General features: G+C 46.3%; 2 long non-coding RNA genes across 6 annotated transcripts in view; one reads left to right on the forward strand and one right to left on the reverse strand.

Moving 5' to 3' along the window:
- LOC111559754 overlaps positions 1–13,314 on the reverse strand; it is a 496,575-nt gene that overhangs the window by 287,154 nt on the left and 196,107 nt on the right. The window lies entirely within an intron of this gene.
- On the forward strand, positions 119–9,253 carry LOC123384267. Its single transcript, XR_006595073.1, has 3 exons — positions 119–837; positions 7,742–7,895; positions 8,667–9,253. It is a non-coding gene; the product is annotated as an uncharacterized LOC123384267 (long non-coding RNA).

Genomic DNA, 13,314 nt, shown 5'->3' on the forward strand with positions numbered 1-13,314 from the left:
CACAAGCCAGAATTTCCAGCGAAGCTTTGGAGCTTATCCTTTTTTTTTTTTTTCTTTTTTTTTTTTAGGATAAGAAATGTTCTTGAAACAGAAGACATTGTAGACAGCTCTCATTGCCTTCTGGGTAATCACGTCTTTAAAGTAAGCTCCTGAGGCTTATTATGAAACAAATTGCATCTTACTCATGTCCTTGGAGACACGGTTTAGATGGATGGGTGTTGGAGTGGAAGCTTCCAGAAGCCGATCTTGTTTCCAAGGAAAAGAATATGCTTTCGCTTTTTCATGGTATACAGTGGATTGTTTCTATGCCCATTCCTGAGTCTTCCACAGGAACACATAATGGCTATCTGCTGCCACAACGGTGAAGGAATTTTCCACTCTGATAACTGTGATGCTGTCTCATCTTTATGAGGTGCAGAGGGAACGAGTGTTTGCCTGGAATTAGCAACTGTTAACCCATCTTCTCCTGGGAGCTTAAGACTCAACAGCAGCCGTTAGCTGACATTTACCGAACCCCTCCTCTGTGTGTGCAGCGCTGTTCTAGAACCTAGAGCTTCAGGGCTGTGGAAGTCACAGTTATGTAGTCACGGTCAGTGGAGTGGCCTCTGGGGAAGGTGGCAGGGACCAGGGCCAGGAGCAAGGCTCAGTCAGGGTCTCAGCAAGAGAGGGGTGCACGCTCCCAACTGTGTGGTGTAAGAAGCACTTAATAAAGGGACTGTCTACACAGACTGAGGCAGTGTCTGGGCGAAGCAACATCTAGAACAGTGACAGTGGCAACCATTAACACCCCCAGGCCTGACGGGACAAGAAGAGAAAGTGCCACCAAAACCGAGAAAGGTAACTGCATGGCGAGGAATACCAAGGGGACCTGTGGCCTGTTTTACAGTGACAACCATCCCATGGACATGCAGAGGGGAGGGAGGTGGGGGAAATACCCCAAACTCTTTCTCTCCCACCCTCAATCTTCTTTGGTGCCCTTACTGGCCAAGCCCAACAGGAAACTGGAAGGCAGAGAGCCCATCGCTGCAGACCCCATGGTCAGCCTCCCAGGACACGGAGCAGGCTGATGGGGATGTGGACCTAGACAGACCAGCGAAAGGGATCCAACACGTTGTCCAGCATCTGTGATGTTTGACTTTGTACAAGGAAAACGCATTCAAGTGAAGAAGGTGAAGGACGCGAGGGAGAAAGAGGAAAAAGGAAGAAAAGGCAGGAACAGGTGAAGAAAGGTAAGTCAACAGGCAATGAAGTTCAGAGGAGGTGTGTCCTTGAGTAAACACCAGTTGCTACGGGAACACCAGGAGGAGTCCCTACCTCGGACCTGGGGAGTCAGGGAGGGCCTCCTGAGGAAGGAACCCCTGAATTGACACTTGAAGAGCTGGTAAGAATTTGCCAGGTCAGAAGGTAGAGAATGGCACTGACAGAGGTCCACGAGTGAACCAAGGTTCCTGGAGGTCAAAGCTAAGTTTAGGGAGAAGCAAGAAGTAAGACTGGTGGAGGAAACAGAGCATCCGAAAGACCGTTGGATGTAACAACAAGGAGCTTCATGCTAAAGCAAATGGGAGACGTGGAAACGAGGGACAAGAGTAAATCGGCACTTTCATTTTTTTCCTCTAGCTTTACTCCCAGGAAGTACATTTAATGCTGCCAACCTTTTGGCAAACACATACCTGTTTGTCCCTGTACTTGACAAAAGGAAAGCACGCGTGGGAGATTGGTTTGTCTGTTTAATCCATGGCCAAGATCCAAAGGGCCCAGAAAAACAACACAGGTGGTTCTTTGGTTGGCTGAATGTTTCCATGAGAAAAGAAACTACTGTCTACTATCCACGGCACACCTGAGTAGAGATGCCAACATTTCGAAAGGCAATCCGACACACCTTTGGCATTTAAGAACCGAAGTCTTCAGCCTCGGCATGGTGAGCCGAGCCCAGATTCATGACCTTTCAGACTATAGGCTCAAGGAATTCGAAATAGGTCAGCCTTGCAAAGAATTTTAAGAAATCGTTGAACCACAACAAATCAGACTTCTCATTGGTTCCACCCACCCTTAAGCAAGTGGCCCTCCCCATATCCTCGGAGACTCCATTGCCTCTGCTCCCTCCACTTGGAGGTTGGGAGAACAAACATAGACTGCTTGCAAAGACACTACCTTTGGTGCAAAACAGACGATGTACATAAATAGAAGCCTGGTAACTCCTCATTGGGTTCATCATTTCCAGGCCACCAGTTCATGGAGGAGGGCCAATTTTCATAACTCATGTGAGTGTTCTTTGCATATTTGCTTTCTTTATGAGATGTGTTTTGCAATAAATGAATCATGCAATATAGTGATCTGACAGATAAAATTCCCAGGTCATGGTCTGTTTTTGTCTTTATCTTGGTAACATGCATTCTGCAATTATGAGTTTGGAAATAGAAACGTCTTATCACCACCCCTACCCCGGCACTGATAACCACTGGCAGGATCCCCAAAATCCTAAAAACAAACATGAACATGATCCACTGGTTTAGTCTATATGTTTTTCAAAGGACGTGGCGGGGGGGGTGGGGGTTCTACGGATTTTACCTTTTTTCTGGATTTCCAAATCTTGTAGGATATTAACATCAGCACTTACCTGATTTCCTTTCTTAACAGATCTTCTCAAACTACACTACCCTTGCTCTCACTACACTAAATCTTTGCCAACATCGAGGTTCACATTTCTGCAAAGGACAGTTCTGGGGGTGGGGGGCATGGCTTTGTTATAAGGGTTCTACCCAGGACAGCTACCCCTTCTTGGGGCCAATGGCTCCTCCCCTACTCTTCCAACTTGTTCTGGGGGTGGCTCTTGGTCACATAAGTCCCTTCCCCTTCCTAAACACGTGAATGAACACAGTCTGGGCCAATGATCCCATCATATCCCCTGGCCACAGTGGTCGGTCCAGGGATGGCATAAGTCTAAGGCCAAGGCCAGTCAGAGAAGCAGGGATAAGACTAATAGTGAAACTTCAGACTCAGTCAATGCCTTTGATCCACGTATGCCTGAAACTAGCTGCTCCATCCTGCCCATGGATTGCTTCAAGAAGGCAATAAATGTCCCTCTTTTGCTTAAGATAGTTTGATTTTTCTATAACCTGTAAGTGAATGAGTCCTGATGAATATATCATGCTTGTCATGCTTTTTAGAAACTAAAACGATCAATTTTCTTTCTATGTTAAATTTCTTTACCCATAAAATGCTAACAGAATATCACAGGTCCCTGGTATGGCTGTGACCTGTGCACCCCCGCTCCCGCCCCGCTGGGACCACCCCCACTTGATCAACGCCCTGCTGCTGCAATCTTGACATTGTAATCATGTTTAATGTTTGAAGGAAAAGCCCCACAAATTAGGTAGCTGGTCCAGAGAGAACCCAGCACTTGGTGACATCACAGAGGTAATAAGGGAGGGGTTCGTACACAAAGGGCACCCATACCTCAGAGTGGAATCATTCTTTCCACTGGTGGTATAATGAGCAGATGCTAATGGGGGGGGGGGGAAGGGGAAGACCGTGGGGGGTGGCTGCTGATGGAATTGGCCATGACCTCCAGAAAGGCATTTTTGGGGGGTCCCTAGGAAGCACTAGGGAGAGACCCCCTGGGGTGGGGTAGGAAGGGCAAACTCTGATCGTATGTTCAACGTTTATTTATTTTGGGACAGAGAGAGACAGAGCATGAACGGGGGAGGGGCAGAGAGAGAGGGAGACACAGAATCGGAAACAGGCTCCAGGCTCCGAGCCATCAGCCCAGAGCCTGACGCGGGGCTCGAACTCACGGACCGTGAGATCGTGACCTGGCTGAAGTCGGACGCTTAATCGACTGCGCCACCCAGGCGCCCCTGATCGTATGTTCAAGTCAGTGGGAGACGTTCTAAATGAAGGAACAAAATAAACACTCCTCATTAGGAAAAAAAAAAAAGTCATTAGGGCCAGACTGCCCGGGACAGGCAGATTAGCAATCAGATTGCCCGGGTTTCATTTCTGCTACTGTCTAGCTGTGTGACCTTGGCCAAGCTACCTAACCTCTCTGTATCTCATTTTCCTCATCTGTACAATAAAACTAAGAATTGTACCCATCTCATCATGTTTTGTCAAAAATCATATTAGGTAACATATGCAAAGCAGACAGCACAGTGTCTGGCACAAAACAAATCTTCAATAAAATTCGATGACGATGATGATGATCGTTATGCATAATTTAGGAATAAGCAGTGTAGTTCTGTGAATAACTAGATAATTAAAGAGTTAGGGATGAGATATCTTTTACTGGGTGAGAAGCAGTGTTCTAAGCCAGAAATTCTCAAATGTTAGGTCTCAGGAAGCCTTTACACTTTCACAAATTATTTAGCTTCCCAAAGAACTTTTGTCTGTATGGCGTAGAGCGATCAATATTTACCACAAGAGGAGTTCAAACCAGGAAAGTTTCCAAATATATATTTACCAATTCGTGTTAAAACCATAATATATTAATAATAATACATAATAGAAATAAATAATAGCAAACCCATTCCATGTTAACATAAACACCCTATGCTTATAAAAATGTAACTATAGTTCCAAAAACATTTTTGTAGTGAGAGGCACATTTAAAAAAAATTTTTTTAATGTTTATTTATTTTGGGGACAGAGAGAGACAGAGCATGAATGGGGGAGGGACAGAGAGAGGGGGAGACTCCAGAATCGGAAGCAGGCTCCAGGCTCTGAGCCATCAGCCCAGAGCCTGACGCGGGGCTCGAACTCACGGACCGCAAGATCGTGACCTGAGCTGAAGTCGGACGCTTAACCAACTGAGCCACCCAGGCGTGGAGGCACATTTTTAAAGTGTGGTTTCAGACGCTGGCTACATTGTCCTACCCCCCCCCCCCCCCCCCCCCCCCCGCACCGTACTCAGTCTGTTGTGATATGTTGTTCTGGTTGAAATAAGTATACGAGGAAAATCCAGTCGGACACAAGTATGTGGTTCGAAAAGAGAAGACTATTTTAAGATTTTCAGATAAGAATGGATGCTCTCCTCTGATACTACACCAAAACTCAACAGGTAATAAAGTCGATTGCAATGTGAAATCAAAAAGCGTTTCAGATTAACAGGAAAATCCATTTGCTCTATCTTGCAATTTGAATGGATCTTTTACACATGCCTGATTTTCTAATAGCAGAGACTGGTCGCCTGGAAAACACAGACTTACCAAGTTGTAAAGTTATTCCAGATACTGGTGCGTTTCCTACCCTACCATCTCATCAGAAGTTGGTTAAGCGTCCGCCTCTTGATTTCAGCTAAGGGCATGATCTCACGGTTGGTGAGTCTGAGCCCGACGCTGGGTTGTGCACTGACGGCACAAAGCCTGCTTGGGATCTCTGTATCCCTCTCTCTCTCTCTCTGCCCCTCCTCTGCTCTCTCTTTCTCTCTCTCAAAAATAAATAAATAAATGTTTTGTTTTGTTTTGTTTTTAAGTACTGAAGTATGAGAATGCTGTCGAGCTCAGAGTGGTGGCTTCGAGTTTTCCAAAATTCTAATTTTTGCTCAAAAATAAAAATGTTATCATTGGCCACAAATATCACTAGTTGCTGTCCTTGCAAGGACGGTTCCTTTTGTTCGTTTAAAAAAAAAAATCTGCCAGATCCTGAGGTCTGAGTCACCATAAATTGTCATTCATTCTTCCAGGTAAATATGGTGTTTCCTGGAAACAATGGTGACTTCATCTCCCAGCTCAATCAAACAAGGGTTTTCTCTTAAAGATACCGTCCTAATTCATGACACAGCAGCAGTTCTTTATATATACCTCCCATTTCATCAGACAGAATATTAAAAACGTCAAGATTTAATAAAATTAAGACATGTTACTACTTCAAGGGCACGATTGATTGATTGATTGATTGATTGATTTTTGAGAGACAGAGAGAGACAGAGCACAAGCGGGGAGGGGCAGAGAGAGGGAGACACAGAATCCGAAGCAGGCTCCGGGCTCTGAGCTGTCAGCACAGAGCCCGACGCGGGCTCGAACTCACAAACCGCGAGATCGTGACCTGAGCCGAAGTCGGACGCTCAACCGACGGAACCCCCCAGGCGCCCCTTCAAGGGCGCTCTTAAGTGAAACTGGCATCCATTTTTTTCCCTGCAAGTACATTCTGGTGAAGACCAGGCTATGGCTCCTGGTCCAGATATACCACCACCTTGAGTCACACTGAGCCTCCGGAAGATCTACCCATCACTGCTCTTGAACCATCAGCCCAGCTCAGTGAGAAAGGCAGCCTCTTCGGCATCATTTCAAAAATACTTTCGCCTTTGTGGATCCTAGTCTCTGGGATCAAATCACACTTTGAGAACTGCTCCTCTAACCTACCCCCCCCCCCCGCACCCACCAACCCCCCCCTACACACACACACCCAATCATTGCAAGAACTCTGGGACATGGATGTTATTATCCCCATTTGCCAGAGAAGAAAACTGAGGCAAAGTGAGGCTTGCTTCTGACCATCAGCCACTGAGAGGAAGGGGCAAAAATTCGGCTGAAGCATGGGCTCCCAGCCACTAGGGTGAAAAGAGGGTATGATTTCATCTGCATATTATTTCCGGCTCTTTGAGACAGATATGCCACAGTAATGAGGGCAAAAGGGAAAGGAATGTAAAGTCAGACCAAAGAATAAAAAGAAAGATCAAAGAGAGGAAATTAGCTTGGATGAAAGATTACCATTTATCCACGAAAGTAAGATATCTTCCCCCACAAAGCCAGAACACAGCACATTTAAAACTGCACTGATGTAAAGGACAATTTAGATTTTTTAAAAATCGAGTAATAGAATAATGACAAGTATAAACTGAAAGCCTGGGATGGCACACTTGGGTCAACATCAGAGTTCAAGGAGAAGGGGCTGAGGGCTGAGCCAGGCTCTCAGAGAGCAGTACATGCCTTTTTCTTTAAGAGCAATTTACCAGGACTTATCCAAGCCTGTAAGAGCAATCCCTTAAGACCATCCAATTTCCTTTCTTTCTAATTCCGTACTTAGCAGAGCAACCTTCTGATAATTAATTTGGTTTCTCAGGTAAGTCAATACCGGGAAAGAGACTGGTTGAATTATTGTGCCAGCTGTATGGGCCTGCTCTAAATGAATAAATTGGTTTGTGGATTTATCAGTCCACTCCCCAAGAGTTCAGTTTGCAAATACCACTTTTCCTGGGGCGCGCTGACATTCGACTTGTCGACTTGCAATGCTGCGTGACCAAAGCGAGTGGGGCTGTTTTAAGACTTTCATAACCCTGGGCACTCATCATGGGGGTTCACCCTGCCGTGTTAGATCAACTGTATTAAAATGCACACACAGTCCCCGGGCTGCCATATTGCACAACACCAGTTGTGAATGGAGCTCCCAGGAATTGTGACAGTAAGTGGCCCCACTTCTACTCTACATTAAATGTCATTCGTTTTGTTAAAAATACGCGGAAAGAATTTTTGTAAGGTTGCCTGTTTCGCTGTAAGTCACTCATTTGATTTACTTGTGGCCACAAGATCCCGGCAATCGTTATGTATGGCAGGAAATGCTAATCGCCCCCGGGATCCATTCTCTATTTCTTCATTTAGCTGAAGGCTTTCCTGTATCTCTAAACGTGGCCGTGTCTTTAAGTCCGGCCAGTTGGGTATGAGTAGGCATTACGTGGGTGACTTCCAGATCACATTCCTTAGAACAGAAATGAGTTCATTTCTTTTATCCTCATTCCTTCTTGTAGTAACTTGGAACTGCTTGGTCAAGGTCAACAAGGACAAGACTTCAAAGGCTGGTAAAGCAAGGAAGGAACCCGGGCCCCTGGATGGCATCATGGAACAGATTTGCCTCTGTCCGTGGACCACCTACCCACCTTCACACTACTGGACAGGAGAGAAGTAAACTACCATGGTTTTGTTTTATATTGGGGGTCTCTCTATTACATAGGCTTATCTTATACCCTGGCTGATAGCAGGGGTTGTAGTAAAGTGAGAGAATCAAATTATACATTTTTGTAATGAAGATTTTTATGATTGTTAAATTAAAGCCAGCATCCTTCCTACTATCTACCAGCCCTAAACTACCTGGCTCCGGCTCCTCTCTGACCTCATTTCCTCTTAATACCCACCCCCCCAACACACACACACACACACACACACACACACACACACACACACACCAACACACTCTCAGACTCTCTGGACTCCTTGTTTCTCATCACATCAGACATCCCCTTGCCTCAGGATCTTTGCACTTACTGTCCCTTTCACATGAATACCCTACCCCGTAACACTTTATGGCAGATCCCCCCACCTGCTTCAGACCTTTGTTCAAATGTCACCTTCTCAGGGAAGCCTTCCTTGACCACCTGACTTACAAGTACACTTACTCTGCCTCTTCCCAGGCCACCATGCACCCAACGACTCCCCCTCTGCCTTATTTCTCCTGTGGGACTTATGAACATAAGACACATTTATCTCACGTACTGCCTTTCTCCTTTCATCGCAAGGGCAGGTATTTTTGTGTTTTGGTCGCTGTAATACACCCAGAACCCAAGGGAACCTAATACATTTTTAGGAAATATTTGTTGAATAAATAAGTTAATCATTTTCAAATTAATTTTTTTCTTTATATGTTAAACTGATTTTTTTTTCTTTTTTTGCTTTCAGGTTTCAAATATTTTGGAGGCCCCTAAAAGGTGTATAGGCTGTAGGCACTGGGCATAGAGTGCCTAATGCATGCCGTAGAGCAGAATGTGTGAGGGACAAGGATGCCCCCCCCCCCGCCCCCGCCTCCCATCTTGCCGACACAGAGCCCTCGGCACAGGACAGCAGAGACTGAGCTCTTCTCACGGCCCCGGAACCCTAGTCATACTCTGTCCGTGTGCCCTGCCCCCATCCTTCCTGGCCCCCCAGTTTCTGCCATTGGGCTTTTGGGGCTGTTTCTGCCACATGCAAGAGAACTAGGTCCTGGGAGTTTATGCCCTTTCTACCTGGCTCTTAGCCAGCGACCAACTGGAAAGGAATACAAAGGCCCAAGCCTTTTGCCACCAGTTGGGAAAGGCTCTGAGGTGTGGTTTCTACTCCAGAGCCTCCTTCCCCCATCGGGCAGATCAGGAGGAGGCTGGGATTTGCCTGAGGTCACACATTGCTTGCCTTCTTTCTCTTCCCTGTCCTGCTCCCCTCCCCTGCTCCCCTGGGATCCTTTTCTCCCATTCTTCTGGGAACACATTCTCAATAAATCCCTTGCACATGAATCCTTGTCTCGGCTCCTGCTTCTAAGGAACCTGACCTAAGACGCCCAAAACAGCCTCCCCCCGGCCACACTCGGCTGCCTGACTTTGCCAAGAGATAAAAGCCACATTGGCCGTGGCTGCCAGTGGCTGCCGTCCCCCCAACCGAGGCTGAAGTAGCTCACGGGGACACTTTGCTGTGCTCCTCACAGCACCGACGGCCGGCACGGCCACCACCACGCAGATCCCCCGGGAGGAGGAAGAAACTACTGGATGAAGCAGGGAAAGAAAACCACCGCACGATGCTCAGAAGCACAAAGGTTGGAGAAGAGTGCCAAACTACTGAGAAGTGGGTTCGAGCTCAACTCACCTACAGATTTGTTATAGGACCCAGATGGGCCTCCCTGTGACAAATTCCGGCGAGGCCACCCTCCAGTGCCAAGACTGGGTTGAGCTTTTGATTCTTCCAGAGAAAATGTACCACGGCAGCACTCTTGTTTCCAGCCTGCTTGTTTGAATTAGAGCTTTGCAGCATTTTAGCTATGGTATCTCTGGGGAGGAGTGAATATGTCAGTGTAATTAACTCATCTGATGAGAGAGGTCTTGTTTATTTCCCCTACAAAATAACAGGTGGTGGCTGAGCTCCGATACATTATGGTGATATGAAATGCATTTAGCATAAATCATATTAAATAAATAGGGAGACAAAATGATTTCAAGGTACATTTTTTATTGTTTTAAATTAAGTTTTGCAAGGGAACAACAGCTGCATACCAAAAAGCCACAAAGCTGCTACCCACCTCCAATCTGCTCTTCTGAGAAAGAGTTAATGACACGCTCAAGTTCCACCCACCAGGACTAATAGAAACTTGAGTATTGTTTTCAAATTAGGAACCAAACAATCGCTGGCTTTCTGAGCACCCTCTTTGCGCACAGCAAAGAGCGGTCTAATCAATTTGGGTAATCAGTTAAAACAACCTTACACAATTCATTTCACAAAATCCACAGTGACATTCATTTAATAAACACGTGGAAGCAACACCATGTGCTGGGCATTAAGTAAATAAAGACAAATAAGACAGAGTCTTTGCCACCGAGGGCTCAGAGCCTAAGAAGGATAGTAGACAATGAGGTGTTTTCAGGGATTATAATGGCAAAGCATATCCTTTCTCTCTACGAAAACTTCAGAAGTTTCCAAACGTGACTTTTTTTTATTTGCAGTTAAATGAAGCCCAATCCTGGAAAGTAGAAAAAGTAGCGTCGGTCAACAGGAAATGCTGCAGAACTCCGGACGTGTTGGATTTGCTCTGAGCATCAGGGACGTCAGGTGGGAGGAAATGGGGAAGGGAAGGAGGAGGGGGTGTGCAGGGAGCAGCAAAGACAACTCCAGCCTCAAAGTCTGCAACTAGTAAGAGCCAAGAGGCCTGAAATGTGCTGAGTCCTGGCCCCAAACATACTAGTCCCTCGTCCCTGGAACCTGTCCCTGGTGCCTTATGGGGGAAAGAAAAACGCACAGAATGCAGACAGGGTTAAATTGATGGAGAGATTATCTGGGATTATCCCCCGGCCCTAATGCCATCAAAGTGTCCTTATAAGAAAGAGGCAGAGAGAGCTCGCCCACACAGAAAAGAAGACAGTGTGACCCCAGAGGCCAACACTAGAGAACTTAGACTCACAATTTCGATTATTCCTCAAGAAGGAATTCTAGACAGAGAAATTATAAAACTAATAATAACAATACAACACAATCTCCTGGAGCTGAAGAAGGAAAAAAATTCTTTAAATTGAATGGGCCTTTGAACATCAAGCAAGACAAAAACTAATAATAATAAAATAAAAGCCCTCCCCTATCCACTTACGTGGAAATTTCAGGACAAAAGATACAAGTATAGGAAGTTGAAAACAGACCATAGAGCTAAAATAGCTTACCTAAATTATTAAAATTCTGGCTCTCATTGGATGTCATGGCTAACATTGTCAACAGCATCTGGTGCCCGAGGCCTGAGTTCAAATTCTGCTAACACCATCGACAACCTGGTGGGCAGCAGAGCACAGAACCAAGAGCTTAAGGGTCTGTTCTCACCAGCATTCAATGCTCAGTCTGCTCTGAGGCCAGCTATCCAAAACCAGGTAGGTTCGTTAATAAACCTAAGTAAACTTCCTTACCATTAGTTACGGCAAGCCTCAACTCTAGCGCGCCCCGCGTGGTCATCATCCCCGAGAGCACATGAAGGCAGCGTAATACAGGAAGTGCACAAGTGTCCTTGTAAACCATGAGTTGCAAACCAGAGAGCTTGAATTTGATCTGGTACAAAGACCTATTTTATTGCTCAGGAGTGAAAAGAAATTAAAACTCAGAATGTCCAGAATAACCCAGAATAACCTAGTTCGCTTAAGGAAATCTGTCAAAGCCGGGACCACGTGCCGGCAGGACAACGGGCTGGCTTTGGCCATCTCTGTAGACTCCGACTTGGCTCCACAGGCTGGGAGGGTGTGGCTTGTCAAAGTCCCCTCCGGTCTCCGCTCTCAAACACCTGCCTGATTCACCGGCTGGCTGACCGACCCAGGAACGTATTTGATTGTGCAAACTCTGCCATGAACAAGGGACTTCCAAGTAGCCAGTTCAGGGCTTGCAGGAGTGAGGTTTCCCCTCTCCACCCAGTTGGAACTCCCGGGGCTCAAGAGACCACGCTCCTCAGTCCATAATGGGCATGTCATATAATCACACTGTAGCGCATTATCATTTCATTTAAAAGGAGTGACTGCTGAAATCACATTTCCCATGTAAAACAATAACACGATTCCCAGTTGATCAGCAAATAAATAAGAGAAAACAGCTTTGTAATTATTTCAACAGTGGTCTGATTCAAAAAAAAAAAAAAAACAAAAAACAAAGCAAAACCCATCAAATGCCACGTCAAGAGAGAGCACTAAGCAGCAAGCACTGGGCAAACATTTTACCTGAGTTGAGTCCAGCACCTGCTACTCTGAGGATGACTTCTATAATGAAAAGCTGTCGTGTGCAAATGACTCATCACACGAAAATTCCGCTGTAGATGTCGGAGATGCACGTGGTGCGTGTGAGAAAGAAATTAATCAATACGAAGATGAACACCAGCAGTCTATCGCAACCACGCTGTTTGACAATAATGCAACGGAGGGCGGGGGGACAGACAGGGCTCAGGAAACTCACAAAAGGGCAGGAAACGCCAGCGGTAATCATGAATTAGTAACTCTGGCTAGAAATGGGAAAAACAAGAGTATGCAGAGGAAAAAAATATCGTCGGCAAACGCCCATCCCTATGTCGCTAGTCGAAGCCACCAATATCCCTCCCCTGAATTATGACAGCGAACGGCTCGCTGGCCTGTTCCCCACCATACGTGACCCTCACAGCAGCCAGAACCGTCCCGTTACAACACAATTCACATCGAGCGACCTACGCCTCTAATCGGACTCTTCTGTTGGCATCCCTGTCACTTGTTCATAAAAGCCCCAGTCCCCACGTGACCTATGGAACCTGAATGGCTGGATCCCCCATTCCCTGTCTTTCCTTCACGTCCTCCAGGCACAACTAGACACAGTTTTCAAAACCTGCCAGGCATGACAGGTGCTGTTCTGTCCTTCTGCAATTGGCTTCTCTCAGACAACCCAGAGCTTGCTCCTCAGGAGGTCTTTTAAAGGCCTCCTCCCCATGCAGCTCTCCCTGGCCAGTCTATCTGACAGCCATGACCACTCCCTTCCCTGTCTTCTTAGCGTGTGACCCTCTCAATTACAGACATTTGAGTCAAGCGTCGGGTGTACTGTCTGTCTCCCCAGTTAGACCACAGACTCCAGGAGATGGGAAAGGTTTGCCTGTCTTGTTCTCTGTGGTAGCCCACATACCAGGAGAGTGTCTGGGATGTAGAAGGTGCTCAACAAAGATTTGTTGAATTCATGACGGCAATTCAGAGATAAACAGGAAAACAATGATAATAACATGCAAAAAGGATTGGGTAAATTTACCATCCCCCAAACGGCCCCCTCCCCCTCCAAGAGGATCTGTACCAATCTCCTCCCAATGGAACAGATCAACTGGAGGTTCTGG

This window comes from Felis catus, chromosome A3 (assembly GCF_018350175.1).
Source record: "Felis catus isolate Fca126 chromosome A3, F.catus_Fca126_mat1.0, whole genome shotgun sequence".
NCBI classification, from domain to species: domain Eukaryota; kingdom Metazoa; phylum Chordata; class Mammalia; order Carnivora; family Felidae; genus Felis; species Felis catus.